At 38.9% G+C, this 17,549-nt stretch overlaps 5 non-coding genes across 5 annotated transcripts; all 5 read left to right on the forward strand.

Moving 5' to 3' along the window:
• Nucleotides 1-574: 574 nt before the first annotated feature.
• Nucleotides 575-647, forward strand: TRNAA-AGC (transfer RNA alanine (anticodon AGC)). Its single transcript has one exon. It is a non-coding gene; the product is annotated as a tRNA-Ala (tRNA).
• Nucleotides 648-1,000: 353 nt separating this feature from the next.
• On the forward strand, nt 1,001-1,073 carry TRNAK-CUU (transfer RNA lysine (anticodon CUU)). Its single transcript has one exon. It is a non-coding gene; the product is annotated as a tRNA-Lys (tRNA).
• A 7,919-nt stretch (nt 1,074-8,992) lies between these two features.
• Nucleotides 8,993-9,065, forward strand: TRNAA-AGC (transfer RNA alanine (anticodon AGC)). Its single transcript has one exon. It is a non-coding gene; the product is annotated as a tRNA-Ala (tRNA).
• A 771-nt stretch (nt 9,066-9,836) lies between these two features.
• On the forward strand, nt 9,837-9,909 carry TRNAA-AGC (transfer RNA alanine (anticodon AGC)). Its single transcript has one exon. It is a non-coding gene; the product is annotated as a tRNA-Ala (tRNA).
• Nucleotides 9,910-10,262: 353 nt separating this feature from the next.
• Nucleotides 10,263-10,335, forward strand: TRNAK-CUU (transfer RNA lysine (anticodon CUU)). Its single transcript has one exon. It is a non-coding gene; the product is annotated as a tRNA-Lys (tRNA).
• The last annotated feature ends 7,214 nt before the right edge of the window (nt 10,336-17,549 follow it).

Consider the following 17,549-nt stretch of genomic DNA (forward strand, 5'->3'; position numbering starts at 1 on the left):
CCCAACTTCCTTTTTCATTTCGTCTTATTTTACTTGACATTCTTTCCTCTGAAGGATGAATAAAAGTGAAGTTCCTTGCAAACAAGAGCAGAGGAATTTCCAGAAACGGTTTTCCTTAATAAAAAATGATGAGTCTGCATACCATATTGAAGTGGGAGCCCGGCTAGCTCAGTCGGTAGAGCATAAGACTCTTAATCTCATGGTCGTGGGTTCGAGCCCTAGTTGTGCGAAAACGAGTATTTTTTGCTGGATTATTGCATTGGCTCGCATAATATGGTGATTAATCTTGCATTAGACATGCACTAACTCCTAAAAATTGTATCTCCCTTGGTTACTCATTCATGAGAAATGTATCTCCAAGATTAGGTAGGGCCTGAGTCTAGGTTAACATACAGTGATATCACTCCTATTCAAGTACTAAACATGCCAACCTGAAGTGTAAAACATCCCCTAGGTGTAGTTAAGGCATCAGTTAGGAGTGAACTGAACACTCATGTTATGGGCAATTAGACTTAAAATAAAGTGTGGACAGCAGTAACGTTACTTTTGAAATGTGATGCTGAGTGAGCACACAGGGGAATTAGCTCAAATGGTAGAGCGCTCGCTTAGCATGCGAGAGGTAGCGGGATCGATGCCCGCATTCTCCATTCTAAAATTTGCATACATTTTACTTTTTAACTTGTAATTGCCATGGTTGTTGCAGAGTAAGAACAGAAAAGTCACAGATGGCTTTTAAATTTGGTGTCATTATAACAACTAAAGTGGTTTAATCAAAAGTGTTTAGGTCTTCTATAGCACGTGAGAGGAATTTGATTTCTTATGCAATCTCAAAATGAAAATTTCACACCTTCCATTTTCATTTCGTCTTATTTTACTTGACATTCTTTCCTCTGAAGGATGTATAAAAGTGAAGTTCCTTGCAAAACAAGAGCAGAGGAATATCCAGAAACAGTTTTCCTTAATAAAAAATGATGAGTCTGCATAACATATTTAAGTGGGAGCCCGGCTAGCTCAGTCGGTAGAGCATGAGACTCTTAATCTCAGGGTCGTGGGTTCGAGCCCCACGTTGGGCGAAAACGAGTATTTTTTGCTGGATGATTGCATTGGCTCTCATAATATGGTGATTAATCTTGCATTAGACATGCACTAACTCCTAAAAATTGTATCTCCCTTGGTTACTCATTCATGAGAAATGTATCTCCAAGATTAGGTAGGGCCTGAGTCTAGGTTAACATACAGTGATATCACTCCTATTCAAGTACTAAACAGGCCAACCTGAAGTGTAAAACATCCCCTAGGTGTAGTTAAGGCATCAGTTAGGAGTGAACGGAGCACTCATGTTATGGTTAATTATACTTGAAATAAAGTGTGGACAGCAGTAACGTTACTTTTGAAATGTGATGCTGAGTGAGCACGCAGGGGAATTAGCTCAAATAGTAGGGTGATCGCTTAGCATGTAAAAGGTAGCGTGATCGATGCCCGCATTCTCCATTCTAAAATTTGCATAAATTTTACTTTTTAACTTGTAATTGCCACGGTTGTTGCAGAGTAAGAACAGAAAAATCACAGATGGCTTTCAAATTTGGTGTCATTATAACGACTAAAGTGGTTTAATCAAAAGTGTTTAGGTATTCTAGAGCACGTGAGAGGAATTTGATTTCTTATGCAATCTCAAAATGAAAATTTCACACCTTCCATTTTGTCTTATTTTACTTGACATTTTTTCCTCTGAAGGATGTATAAAAGTGAAGTTCCTTGCAAACAAGAGCAGAGGAATATCCAGAAACGGTTTTCCTTAATAAAAAATGTTGAGTCTGCATACTGTATTGAATTGGGAGCCTGGCTAGCTCAGTTGGTAGCGCATGAGACTCTTAATCTCAAGATCGTGGGTTCGATCCCCACGTTGGACAAAAACGAGTATTTTTTGCTGGATTATTGCATTGGCTCTCATAATATGGTGATTAATCTTGCATTAGACATGCACTAACTCCTAAAAATTGTATCTCCCTTGGTTACTCATTCATGAGAAATGTATCTCCAAGATTAGGTAGGGCCTGAGTCTAGGTTAACATACAGTGATATCACTCCTATTCAAGTACTAAACAGGCCAACCTGAAGTGTAAAACATCCCCTAGGTGTAGTTAAGGCATCAGTTAGGAGTGAACTGAACACTCATGTTATGGGCAATTAGACTTGAAATAAAGTGTGGACAGCAGTAACGTTACTTTTGAAATGTGATGCTGAGTGAGCACGCAGGGGAATTAGCTCAAATGGTAGGGCGCTCGCTTAGCATGCGAGAGGTAGCGGGATCGATGACCGCGTTCTCCATTCTAAAATTTGCATAAATTTTACATTTTAACTTGTAATTGCCATGGTTCTTGCAGAGTAAGAACAGAAAAATCACAGATGGCTTTCAAATTTGGTGTCATTATAACAACTAAAGTGGTTCAATCAAAAGTGTTTAGGTATTCTATAGCACGTGAGAGGAATTTTATTTCTTATGCAATCTCAAAATGAAAATTTCCCAACTTCCTTTTTCATTTCGTCTTATTTTACTTGACATTCTTTCCTCTGAAGGATGAATAAAAGTGAAGTTCCTTGCAAACAAGAGCAGAGGAATTTCCAGAAACGGTTTTCCTTAATAAAAAATGATGAGTCTGCATACCATATTGAAGTGGGAGCCCGGCTAGCTCAGTCGGTAGAGCATCAGACTCTTAATCTCATGGTCGTGGGTTCGAGCCCTAGTTGTGCGAAAACGAGTATTTTTTGCTGGATTATTGCATTGGCTCGCATAATATGGTGATTAATCTTGCATTAGACATGCACTAACTCCTAAAAATTGTATCTCCCTTGGTTACTCATTCATGAGAAATGTATCTCCAAAAATTAGGTAGGGCCTGAGTCTAGGTTAACACACAGTGATATCACTCCTATTCAAGTACTAAACAGGCCAACCTGAAGTGTAAAACATCCCCTAGGTGTAGTTAAGGCATCAGTTAGGAGTGAACTGAACACTCATGTTATGGGCAATTAGACTTGAAATAAAGTGTGGACAGCAGTAACGTTACTTTTGAAATGTGATGCTGAGTGAGCACGCAGGGGAATTAGCTCAAATGGTAGGGCGCTCGCTTAGCATGCGAGAGGTAGCGGGATCGATGACCGCGTTCTCCATTCTAAAATTTGCATAAATTTTACATTTTAACTTGTAATTGCCATAGTTATTGCAGAGTAAGAACAGAAAAATCACAGATGGCTTTCAAATTTGGTGTCATTATAACAACTAAAGTGGTTTAATCAAAAGTGTTTAGGTATTCTATAGCACATGAGAGGAATTTGATTTCTTATGCAATCTCAAAATGAAAATTTCCCAACTTCCTTTTTCATTTCGTCTTATTTTACTTGACATTCTTTCCTCTGAAGGATGAATAAAAGTGAAGTTCCTTGCAAACAAGAGCAGAGGAATTTCCAGAAACGGTTTTCCTTAATAAAAAATGATGAGTCTGCATACCATATTGAAGTGGGAGCCCGGCTAGCTCGGTCGGTAGAGCATAAGACTCTTAATCTCATGGTCGTGGGTTGGAGCCCTAGTTGTGCGAAAACGAGTATTTTTTGCTGGATTATTGCATTGGCTCGCATAATATGGTGATTAATCTTGCATTAGACATGCACTAACTCCTAAAAATTGTATCTCCCTTGGTTACTCATTCATGAGAAATGTATCTCCAAGATTAGGTAGGGCCTGAGTCTAGGTTAACGCACAGTGATATCACTCCTATTCAAGTACTAAACAGGCCAACCTGAAGTGTAAAACATCCCCTAGGTGTAGTTAAGGCATCAGTTAGGAGTGAACTGAACACTCATGTTATGGGCAATTAGACTTGAAATAAAGTGTGGACAGCAGTAACGTTACTTTTGAAATGTGATGCTGAGTGAGCACGCAGGGGAATTAGCTCAAATGGTAGGGCGCTCGCTTAGCATGCGAGAGGTAGCGGGATCGATGACCGCGTTCTCCATTCTAAAATTTGCATAAATTTTACATTTTAACTTGTAATTGCCATGGTTGTTGCAGAGTAAGAACAGAAAAATCACAGATGGCTTTCAAACTTGGTGTCATTATAACAACTAAAGTGGTTTAATCAAAAGTGTTTAGGTATTCTATAGCACGTGAGAGGAATTTGATTTCTTATGCAATCTCAAAATGAAAATTTCCCAACTTCCTTTTTCATTTCGTCTTATTTTACTTGACATTCTTTCCTCTGAAGGATGTATAAAAGTGAAGTTCCTTGCAAACAAGAGCAGAGGAATTTCCAGAAAAGGTTTTCCTTAATAAAAAATGATGAGTCTGCATACCATATTGAAGTGGGAGCCCGGCTAGCTCAGTCGGTAGAGCATAAGACTCTTAATCTCATGGTCGTGGGTTCGAGCCCTAGTTGTGCGAAAACGAGTATTTTTTGCTGGATTATTGCATTGGCTCGCATAATATGGTGATTAATCTTGCATTAGACATGCACTAACTCCTAAAAATTGTATCTCCCTTGGTTACTCATTCATGAGAAATGTATCTCCAAGATTAGGTAGGGAATGAGTCTAGGTTAACATACAGTGATATCACTCCTATTCAAGTACTAAACAGGCCAACCTGAAGTGTAAAACATCCCCTAGGTGTAGTTAAGGCATCAGTTAGGAGTGAACTGAACACTCATGTTATGGGCAATTAGACTTGAAATAAAGTGTGGACAGCAGTAACGTTACTTTTGAAATGTGATGCTGAGTGAGCACGCAGGGGAATTAGCTCAAATGGTAGGGTGCTCGCTTAGCATGCGAGAGGTAGCGGGATCGATGACCGCGTTCTCCATTCTAAAATTTGCATAAATTTTACATTTTAACTTGTAATTGCCATGGTTGTTGCAGAGTAAGAACAGAAAAATCACAGATGGCTTTCAAATTTGGTGTCATTATAACAACTAAAGTGGTTCAATCAAAAGTGTTTAGGTATTCTATAGCACGTGAGAGGAATTTTATTTCTTATGCAATCTCAAAATGAAAATTTCCCAACTTCCTTTTTCATTTCGTCTTATTTTACTTGACATTCTTTCCTCTGAAGGATGAATAAAAGTGAAGTTCCTTGCAAACAAGAGCAGAGGAATTTCCAGAAACGGTTTTCCTTAATAAAAAATGATGAGTCTGCATACCATATTGAAGTGGGAGCCCGGCTAGCTCAGTCGGTAGAGCATAAGACTCTTAATCTCATGGTCGTGGGTTGGAGCCCTAGTTGTGCGAAAACGAGTATTTTTTGCTGGATTATTGCATTGGCTCGCATAATATGGTGATTAATCTTGCATTAGACATGCACTAACTCCTAAAAATTGTATCTCCCTTGGTTACTCATTCATGAGAAATGTATCTCCAAGATTAGGTAGGGCCTGAGTCTAGGTTAACATACAGTGATATCACGCCTATTCAAGTACTAAACAGGCCAACCTGAAGTGTAAAACATCCCCTAGGTGTAGTTAAGGCATCAGTTAGGAGTGAACTGAACACTCATGTTATGGGCAATTAGACTTGAAATAAAGTGTGGACAGCAGTAACGTTACTTTTGAAATGTGATGCTGAGTGAGCACGCAGGGGAATTAGCTCAAATGGTAGGGCGCTCGCTTAGCATGCGAGAGGTAGCGGGATCGTTGACCGCGTTCTCCATTCTAAAATTTGCATAAATTTTACATTTTAACTTGTAATTGCCATGGTTGTTGCAGAGTAAGAACAGAAAAATCACAGATGGCTTTCAAATTTGGTGTCATTATAACAACTAAAGTGGTTCAATCAAAAGTGTTTAGGTATTCTATAGCACGTGAGAGGAATTTTATTTCTTATGTAATCTCAAAATGAAAATTTCCCAACTTCCTTTTTCATTTCGTCTTATTTTACTTGACATTCTTTCCTCTGAAGGATGAATAAAAGTGAAGTTCCTTGCAAACAAGAGCAGAGGAATTTCCAGAAACGGTTTTCCTTAATAAAAAATGATGAGTCTGCATACCATATTGAAGTGGGAGCCCGGCTAGCTCAGTCGGTAGAGCATAAGACTCTTAATCTCATGGTCGTGGGTTGGAGCCCTAGTTGTGCGAAAACGAGTATTTTTTGCTGGATTATTGCATTGGCTCGCATAATATGGTGATTAATCTTGCATTAGACATGCACTAACTCCTAAAAATTGTATCTCCCTTGGTTACTCATTCATGAGAAATGTATCTCCAAGATTAGGTAGGGCCTGAGTCTAGGTTAACACACAGTGATATCACTCCTATTCAAGTACTAAACAGGCCAACCTGAAGTGTAAAACATCCCCTAGGTGTAGTTAAGGCATCAGTTAGGAGTGAACTGAACACTCATGTTATGGGCAATTAGACTTGAAATAAAGTGTGGACAGCAGTAACGTTACTTTTGAAATGTGATGCTGAGTGAGCACGCAGGGGAATTAGCTCAAATGGTAGGGTGCTCGCTTAGCATGCGAGAGGTAGCGGGATTGATGACCGCGTTCTCCATTCTAAAATTTGCATAAATTTTACATTTTAACTTGTAATTGCCATGGTTGTTGCAGAGTAAGAACAGAAAAATCACAGATGGCTTTCAAATTTGGTGTCATTATAACAACTAAAGTGGTTTAATCAAAAGTGTTTAGGTATTCTATAGCACATGAGAGGAATTTGATTTCTTATGCAATCTCAAAATGAAAATTTCCCAACTTCCTTTTTCATTTCGTCTTATTTTACTTGACATTCTTTCCTCTGAAGGATGAATAAAAGTGAAGTTCCTTGCAAACAAGAGCAGAGGAATTTCCAGAAACGGTTTTCCTTAATAAAAAATGATGAGTCTGCATACCATATTGAAGTGGGAGCCTGGCTAGCTCAGTCGGTAGAGCATAAGACTCTTAATCTCATGGTCGTGGGTTCGAGCCCTAGTTGTGCGAAAACGAGTAATTTTTGCTGGATTATTGCATTGGCTCGCATAATATGGTGATTAATCTTGCATTAGACATGCACTAACTCCTAAAAATTGTATCTCCCTTGGTTACTCATTCATGAGAAATGTATCTCCAAGATTAGGTAGGGCCTGAGTCTAGGTTAACACACAGTGATATCACTCCTATTCAAGTACTAAACAGGCCAACCTGAAGTGTAAAACATCCCCTAGGTGTAGTTAAGGCATCAGTTAGGAGTGAACTGAACACTCATGTTATGGGCAATTAGACTTGAAATAAAGTGTGGACAGCAGTAACGTTACTTTTGAAATGTGATGCTGAGTGAGCACGCAGGGGAATTAGCTCAAATGGTAGGGCGCTCGCTTAGCATGCGAGAGGTAGCGGGATCGATGACCGCGTTCTCCATTCCAAAATTTGCATAAATTTTACATTTTAACTTGTAATTGCCATGGTTGTTGCAGAGTAAGAACAGAAAAATCACAGATGGCTTTCAAATTTGGTGTCATTATAACAACTAAAGTGGTTTAATCAAAAGTGTTTAGGTATTCTATAGCACGTGAGAGGAATTTGATTTCTTATGCAATCTCAAAATGAAAATTTCCCAACTTCCTTTTTCATTTCGTCTTATTTTACTTGACATTCTTTCCTCTGAAGGATGTATAAAAGTGAAGTTCCTTGCAAACAAGAGCAGAGGAATTTCCAGAAACGGTTTTCCTTAATAAAAAATGATGAGTCTGCATACCATATTGAAGTGGGAGCCCGGCTAGCTCAGTCGGTAGAGCATAAGACTCTTAATCTCATGGTCGTGGGTTGGAGCCCTAGTTGTGCGAAAACGAGTATTTTTTGCTGGATTATTGCATTGGCTCGCATAATATGGTGATTAATCTTGCATTAGACATGCACTAACTCCTAAAAATTGTATCTCCCTTGGTTACTCATTCATGAGAAATGTATCTCCAAGATTAGGTAGGGCCTGAGTCTAGGTTAACGCACAGTGATATCACTCCTATTCAAGTACTAAACAGGCCAACCTGAAGTGTAAAACATCCCCTAGGTGTAGTTAAGGCATCAGTTAGGAGTGAACTGAACACTCATGTTATGGGCAATTAGACTTGAAATAAAGTGTGGACAGCAGTAACGTTACTTTTGAAATGTGATGCTGAGTGAGCACGCAGGGGAATTAGCTCAAATGGTAGGGCGCTCGCTTAGCATGCGAGAGGTAGCGGGATCGATGACCGCGTTCTCCATTCTAAAATTTGCATAAATTTTACATTTTAACTTGTAATTGCCATGGTTGTTGCAGAGTAAGAACAGAAAAATCACAGATGGCTTTCAAATTTGGTGTCATTATAACAACTAAAGTGGTTTAATCAAAAGTGTTTAGGTATTCTATAGCACGTGAGAGGAATTTGATTTCTTATGCAATCTCAAAATGAAAATTTCCCAACTTCCTTTTTCATTTCGTCTTATTTTACTTGACATTCTTTCCTCTGAAGGATGTATAAAAGTGAAGTTCCTTGCAAACAAGAGCAGAGGAATTTCCAGAAACGGTTTTCCTTAATAAAAAATGATGAGTCTGCATACCATATTGAAGTGGGAGCCCGGCTAGCTCAGTCGGTAGAGCATAAGACTCTTAATCTCATGGTCGTGGGTTCGAGCCCTAGTTGTGCGAAAACGAGTATTTTTTGCTGGATTATTGCATTGGCTCGCATAATATGGTGATTAATCTTGCATTAGACATGCACTAACTCCTAAAAATTGTATCTCCCTTGGTTACTCATTCATGAGAAATGTATCTCCAAGATTAGGTAGGGCCTGAGTCTAGGTTAACATACAGTGATATCACTCCTATTCAAGTACTAAACAGGCCAACCTGAAGTGTAAAACATCCCCTAGGTGTAGTTAAGGCATCAGTTAGGAGTGAAATGAACACTCATGTTATGGGCAATTAGACTTGAAATAAAGTGTGGACAGCAGTAACGTTACTTTTGAAATGTGATGCTAAGTGAGCATGCAGGGGAATTAGCTCAAATGGTAGAGCGCTCGCTTAGCATGCGAGAGGTAGCGGGATCGATACCCGCATTCTCCATTCTAAAATTTGCATACATTTTACTTTTTAACTTGTAATTGCCATGGTTGTTGCAGAGTAAGAACAGAAAAGTCACAGATGGCTTTCAAATTTGGTGTCATTATAACAACTAAAGTGGTCTAATCAAAAATGTTTAGGTATTCTATAGCACGTGAGAGGAATTTGATTTCTTATGCAATCTCAAAATGAAAATTTCACACCTTCCATTTTCATTTCGTCTTATTTTACTTGACCTTCTTTCCTCTGAAGGATGTATAAAAGTGAAGTTCCTTGCAAAACAAGAGCAGTGGAATATCCAGAAACAGTTTTCCTTAATAAAAAATGATGAGTCTGCATACCATATTTAAGTGGGAGCCCGGCTAGCTCAGTCTGTAGAGCATGAGACTCTTAATCTCAGGGTCGTGGGTTCGAGCCTCACGTTGGGCGAAAATAAGTATTTTTTGCTGGATGATTGCATTGGCTCTCATAATATGGTGATTATTCTTGCATTAGACATGCACTAACTCCTAAAAATTGTATCTCCCTTGGTTACTCATTCATGAGAAATGTATCTCCAAGATTAGGTAGGGCCTGAGTCTAGGTTAACATACAGTGATATCACTCCTATTCAAGTACTAAACATGCCAACCTGAAGTGTAAAACATCCCCTAGGTGTAGTTAAGGCATCAGTTAGGAGTGAACTGAACACTCATGTTATGGGCAATTAGACTTAAAATAAAGTGTGGACAGCAGTAACGTTACTTTTGAAATGTGATGCTGAGTGAGCACACAGGGGAATTAGCTCAAATGGTAGAGCGCTCGCTTAGCATGCGAGAGGTAGCGGGATCGATGCCCGCATTCTCCATTCTAAAATTTGCATACATTTTACTTTTTAACTTGTAATTGCCATGGTTGTTGCAGAGTAAGAACAGAAAAGTCACAGATGGCTTTTAAATTTGGTGTCATTATAACAACTAAAGTGGTTTAATCAAAAGTGTTTAGGTATTCTATAGCACGTGAGAGGAATTTGATTTCTTATGCAATCTCAAAATGAAAATTTCACACCTTCCATTTTCATTTCGTCTTATTTTACTTGACATTCTTTCCTCTGAAGGATGTATAAAAGTGAAGTTCCTTGCAAAACAAGAGCAGAGGAATATCCAGAAACAGTTTTCCTTAATAAAAAATGATGAGTCTGCATAACATATTTAAGTGGGAGCCCGGCTAGCTCAGTCGGTAGAGCATGAGACTCTTAATCTCAGGGTCGTGGGTTCGAGCCCCACGTTGGGCGAAAACGAGTATTTTTTGCTGGATGATTGCATTGGCTCTCATAATATGGTGATTAATCTTGCATTAGACATGCACTAACTCCTAAAAATTGTATCTCCCTTGGTTACTCATTCATGAGAAATGTATCTCCAAGATTAGGTAGGGCCTGAGTCTAGGTTAACATACAGTGATATCACTCCTATTCAAGTACTAAACAGGCCAACCTGAAGTGTAAAACATCCCCTAGGTGTAGTTAAGGCATCAGTTAGGAGTGAACGGAGCACTCATGTTATGGTTAATTATACTTGAAATAAAGTGTGGAGAGCAGTAACGTTACTTTTGAAATGTGATGCTGAGTGAGCACGCAGGGGAATTAGCTCAAATAGTAGGGTGCTCGCTTAGCATGTAAAAGGTAGCGTGATCGATGCCCGCATTCTCCATTCTACAATTTGCATAAATTTTACTTTTTAACTTGTAATTGCCACGGTTGTTGCAGAGTAAGAACAGAAAAATCACAGATGGCTTTCAAATTTGGTGTCATTATAACGACTAAAGTGGTTTAATCAAAAGTGTTTAGGTATTCTAGAGCACGTGAGAGGAATTTGATTTCTTATGCAATCTCAAAATGAAAATTTCACACCTTCCATTTTGTCTTATTTTACTTGACATTTTTTCCTCTGAAGGATGTATAAAAGTGAAGTTCCTTGCAAACAAGAGCAGAGGAAGATCCAGAAACGGTTTTCCTTAATAAAAAATGTTGAGTCTGCATATTGTATTGAATTGGGAGCCTGGCTAGCTCAGTTGGTAGCGCATGAGACTCTTAATCTCAAGATCGTGGGTTCGAGCCCCACGTTGGACAAAAACAAGTATTTTTTGCTGGATTATTGCATTGGCTCTCATAATATGGTGATTAATCTTGCATTAGACATGCACTAACTCCTAAAAATTGTATCTCCCTTGGTTACTCATTCATGAGAAATGTATCTCCAAGATTAGGTAGGGCCTGAGTCTAGGTTAACATACAGTGATATCACTCCTATTCAAGTACTAAACAGGCCAACCTGAAGTGTAAAACATCCCCTAGGTGTAGTTAAGGCATCAGTTAGGAGTGAACTGAACACTCATGTTATGGGCAATTAGACTTGAAATAAAGTGTGGACAGCAGTAACGTTACTTTTGAAATGTGATGCTGAGTGAGCACGCAGGGGAATTAGCTCAAATGGTAGGGCGCTCGCTTAGCATGCGAGAGGTAGCGGGATCGATGACCGCGTTCTCCATTCTAAAATTTGCATAAATTTTACATTTTAACTTGTAATTGCCATGGTTGTTGCAGAGTAAGAACAGAAAAATCACAGATGGCTTTCAAATTTGGTGTCATTATAACAACTAAAGTGGTTTAATCAAAAGTGTTTAGGTATTCTATAGCACGTGAGAGGAATTTTATTTCTTATGCAATCTCAAAATGAAAATTTCCCAACTTCCTTTTTCATTTCGTCTTATTTTACTTGACATTCTTTCCTCTGAAGGATGAATAAAAGTGAAGTTCCTTGCAAACAAGAGCAGAGGAATTTCCAGAAATGGTTTTCCTTAATAAAAAATGATGAGTCTGCATACCATATTGAAGTGGGAGCCCGGCTAGCTCAGTCGGTAGAGCATAAGACTCTTAATCTCATGGTCGTGGGTTGGAGCCCTAGTTGTGCGAAAACGAGTATTTTTTGCTGGATTATTGCATTGGCTCGCATAATATGGTGATTAATCTTGCATTAGACATGCACTAACTCCTAAAAATTGTATCTCCCTTGGTTACTCATTCATGAGAAATGTATCTCCAAGATTAGGTAGGGCCTGAGTCTAGGTTAACACACAGTGATATCACTCCTATTCAAGTACTAAACAGGCCAACCTGAAGTGTAAAACATCCCCTAGGTGTAGTTAAGGCATCAATTAGGAGTGAACTGAACACTCATGTTATGGGCAATTAGACTTGAAATAAAGTGTGGACAGCAGTAACGTTACTTTTGAAATGTGATGCTGAGTGAGCACGCAGGGGAATTAGCTCAAATGGTAGGGCGCTCGCTTAGCATGCGAGAGGTAGCGGGATCGATGACCGCGTTCTCCATTCTAAAATTTGCATACATTTTACATTTTAACTTGTAATTGCCATGGTTGTTGCAGAGTAAGAACAGAAAAATCACAGATGGCTTTCAAATTTGGTGTCATTATAACAACTAAAGTGGTTTAATCAAAAGTGTTTAGGTATTCTATAGCACGTGAGAGGAATTTGATTTCTTATGCAATCTCAAAATGAAAATTTCCCAACTTCCTTTTTCATTTCGTCTTATTTTACTTGACATTCTTTCCTCTGAAGGATGAATAAAAGTGAAGTTCCTTGCAAACAAGAGCAGAGGAATTTCCAGAAACGGTTTTCCTTAATAAAAAATGATGAGTCTGCATACCATATTGAAGTGGGAGCCTGGCTAGCTCAGTCGGTAGAGCATAAGACTCTTAATCTCATGGTCGTGGGTTCGAGCCCTAGTTGTGCGAAAACGAGTAATTTTTGCTGGATTATTGCATTGGCTCGCATAATATGGTGATTAATCTTGCATTAGACATGCACTAACTCCTAAAAATTGTATCTCCCTTGGTTACTCATTCATGAGAAATGTATCTCCAAGATTAGGTAGGGCCTGAGTCTAGGTTAACACACAGTGATATCACTCCTATTCAAGTACTAAACAGGCCAACCTGAAGTGTAAAACATCCCCTAGGTGTAGTTAAGGCATCAGTTAGGAGTGAACTGAACACTCATGTTATGGGCAATTAGACTTGAAATAAAGTGTGGACAGCAGTAACGTTACTTTTGAAATGTGATGCTGAGTGAGCACGCAGGGGAATTAGCTCAAATGGTAGGGCGCTCGCTTAGCATGCGAGAGGTAGCGGGATCGATGACCGCGTTCTCCATTCCAAAATTTGCATAAATTTTACATTTTAACTTGTAATTGCCATGGTTGTTGCAGAGTAAGAACAGAAAAATCACAGATGGCTTTCAAATTTGGTGTCATTATAACAACTAAAGTGGTTTAATCAAAAGTGTTTAGGTATTCTATAGCACGTGAGAGGAATTTGATTTCTTATGCAATCTCAAAATGAAAATTTCCCAACTTCCTTTTTCATTTCGTCTTATTTTACTTGACATTCTTTCCTCTGAAGGATGTATAAAAGTGAAGTTCCTTGCAAACAAGAGCAGAGGAATTTCCAGAAACGGTTTTCCTTAATAAAAAATGATGAGTCTGCATACCATATTGAAGTGGGAGCCCGGCTAGCTCAGTCGGTAGAGCATAAGACTCTTAATCTCATGGTCGTGGGTTCGAGCCCTAGTTGTGCGAAAACGAGTATTTTTTGCTGGATTATTGCATTGGCTCGCATAATATGGTGATTAATCTTGCATTAGACATGCACTAACTCCTAAAAATTGTATCTCCCTTGGTTACTCATTCATGAGAAATGTATCTCCAAGATTAGGTAGGGCCTGAGTCTAGGTTAACACACAGTGATATCACTCCTATTCAAGTACTAAACAGGCCAACCTGAAGTGTAAAACATCCCCTAGGTGTAGTTAAGGCATCAATTAGGAGTGAACTGAACACTCATGTTATGGGCAATTAGACTTGAAATAAAGTGTGGACAGCAGTAACGTTACTTTTGAAATGTGATGCTGAGTGAGCACGCAGGGGAATTAGCTCAAATGGTAGGGCGCTCGCTTAGCATGCGAGAGGTAGCGGGATCGATGACCGCGTTCTCCATTCTAAAATTTGCATACATTTTACATTTTAACTTGTAATTGCCATGGTTGTTGCAGAGTAAGAACAGAAAAATCACAGATGGCTTTCAAATTTGGTGTCATTATAACAACTAAAGTGGTTTAATCAAAAGTGTTTAGGTATTCTATAGCACGTGAGAGGAATTTGATTTCTTATGCAATCTCAAAATGAAAATTTCCCAACTTCCTTTTTCATTTCGTCTTATTTTACTTGACATTCTTTCCTCTGAAGGATGAATAAAAGTGAAGTTCCTTGCAAACAAGAGCAGAGGAATTTCCAGAAACGGTTTTCCTTAATAAAAAATGATGAGTCTGCATACCATATTGAAGTGGGAGCCTGGCTAGCTCAGTCGGTAGAGCATAAGACTCTTAATCTCATGGTCGTGGGTTCGAGCCCTAGTTGTGCGAAAACGAGTAATTTTTGCTGGATTATTGCATTGGCTCGCATAATATGGTGATTAATCTTGCATTAGACATGCACTAACTCCTAAAAATTGTATCTCCCTTGGTTACTCATTCATGAGAAATGTATCTCCAAGATTAGGTAGGGCCTGAGTCTAGGTTAACACACAGTGATATCACTCCTATTCAAGTACTAAACAGGCCAACCTGAAGTGTAAAACATCCCCTAGGTGTAGTTAAGGCATCAATTAGGAGTGAACTGAACACTCATGTTATGGGCAATTAGACTTGAAATAAAGTGTGGACAGCAGTAACGTTACTTTTGAAATGTGATGCTGAGTGAGCACGCAGGGGAATTAGCTCAAATAGTAGGGTGCTCGCTTAGCATGTAAAAGGTAGCGTGATCGATGCCCGCATTCTCCATTCTAAAATTTGCATAAATTTTACTTTTTAACTTGTAATTGCCACGGTTGTTGCAGAGTAAGAACAGAAAAATCACAGATGGCTTTCAAATTTGGTGTCATTATAACGACTAAAGTGGTTTAATCAAAAGTGTTTAGGTATTCTAGAGCACGTGAGAGGAATTTGATTTCTTATGCAATCTCAAAATGAAAATTTCACACCTTCCATTTTGTCTTATTTTACTTGACATTTTTTCCTCTGAAGGATGTATAAAAGTGAAGTTCCTTGCAAACAAGAGCAGAGGAAGATCCAGAAACGGTTTTCCTTAATAAAAAATGTTGAGTCTGCATATTGTATTGAATTGGGAGCCTGGCTAGCTCAGTTGGTAGCGCATGAGACTCTTAATCTCAAGATCGTGGGTTCGAGCCCCACGTTGGACAAAAACAAGTATTTTTTGCTGGATTATTGCATTGGCTCTCATAATATGGTGATTAATCTTGCATTAGACATGCACTAACTCCTAAAAATTGTATCTCCCTTGGTTACTCATTCATGAGAAATGTATCTCCAAGATTAGGTAGGGCCTGAGTCTAGGTTAACATACAGTGATATCACTCCTATTCAAGTACTAAACAGGCCAACCTGAAGTGTAAAACATCCCCTAGGTGTAGTTAAGGCATCAGTTAGGAGTGAACTGAACACTCATGTTATGGGCAATTAGACTTGAAATAAAGTGTGGACAGCAGTAACGTTACTTTTGAAATGTGATGCTGAGTGAGCACGCAGGGGAATTAGCTCAAATGGTAGGGCGCTCGCTTAGCATGCGAGAGGTAGCGGGATCGATGACCGCGTTCTCCATTCTAAAATTTGCATAAATTTTACATTTTAACTTGTGATTGCCATGGTTGTTGCAGAGTAAGAACAGAAAAATCACAGATGGCTTTCAAATTTGGTGTCATTATAACAACTAAAGTGGTTTAATCAAAAGTGTTTAGGTATTCTATAGCACGTGAGAGGAATTTGATTTCTTATGCAATCTCAAAATGAAAATTTCCCAACTTCCTTTTTCATTTCGTCTTATTTTACTTGACATTCTTTCCTCTGAAGGATGAATAAAAGTGAAGTTCCTTGCAAACAAGAGCAGAGGAATTTCCAGAAATGGTTTTCCTTAATAAAAAATGATGAGTCTGCATACCATATTGAAGTGGGAGCCCGGCTAGCTCAGTCGGTAGAGCATAAGACTCTTAATCTCATGGTCGTGGGTTGGAGCCCTAGTTGTGCGAAAACGAGTATTTTTTGCTGGATTATTGCATTGGCTCGCATAATATGGTGATTAATCTTGCATTAGACATGCACTAACTCCTAAAAATTGTATCTCCCTTGGTTACTCATTCATGAGAAATGTATCTCCAAGATTAGGTAGGGCCTGAGTCTAGGTTAACACACAGTGATATCACTCCTATTCAAGTACTAAACAGGCCAACCTGAAGTGTAAAACATCCCCTAGGTGTAGTTAAGGCATCAATTAGGAGTGAACTGAACACTCATGTTATGGGCAATTAGACTTGAAATAAAGTGTGGACAGCAGTAACGTTACTTTTGAAATGTGATGCTGAGTGAGCACGCAGGGGAATTAGCTCAAATGGTAGGGCGCTCGCTTAGCATGCGAGAGGTAGCGGGATCGATGACCGCGTTCTCCATTCTAAAATTTGCATACATTTTACATTTTAACTTGTAATTGCCATGGTTGTTGCAGAGTAAGAACAGAAAAATCACAGATGGCTTTCAAATTTGGTGTCATTATAACAACTAAAGTGGTTTAATCAAAAGTGTTTAGGTATTCTATAGCACGTGAGAGGAATTTGATTTCTTATGCAATCTCAAAATGAAAATTTCCCAACTTCCTTTTTCATTTCGTCTTATTTTACTTGACATTCTTTCCTCTGAAGGATGAATAAAAGTGAAGTTCCTTGCAAACAAGAGCAGAGGAATTTCCAGAAAAGGTTTTCCTTAATAAAAAATGATGAGTCTGCATACCATATTGAAGTGGGAGCCTGGCTAGCTCAGTCGGTAGAGCATAAGACTCTTAATCTCATGGTCGTGGGTTCGAGCCCTAGTTGTGCGAAAACGAGTAATTTTTGCTGGATTATTGCATTGGCTCGCATAATATGGTGATTAATCTTGCATTAGACATGCACTAACTCCTAAAAATTGTATCTCCCTTGGTTACTCATTCATGAGAAATGTATCTCCAAGATTAGGTAGGGCCTGAGTCTAGGTTAACACACAGTGATATCACTCCTATTCAAGTACTAAACAGGCCAACCTGAAGTGTAAAACATCCCCTAGGTGTAGTTAAGGCATCAGTTAGGAGTGAACTGAACACTCATGTTATGGGCAATTAGACTTGAAATAAAGTGTGGACAGCAGTAACGTTACTTTTGAAATGTGATGCTGAGTGAGCACGCAGGGGAATTAGCTCAAATGGTAGGGCGCTCGCTTAGCATGCGAGAGGTAGCGGGATCGATGACCGCGTTCTCCATTCCAAAATTTGCATAAATTTTACATTTTAACTTGTAATTGCCATGGTTGTTGCAGAGTAAGAACAGAAA

This window comes from Triturus cristatus, chromosome 4_1 (assembly GCF_964204655.1).
Source record: "Triturus cristatus chromosome 4_1, aTriCri1.1, whole genome shotgun sequence".
Classification (NCBI taxonomy): Eukaryota; Metazoa; Chordata; class Amphibia; order Caudata; family Salamandridae; genus Triturus; species Triturus cristatus.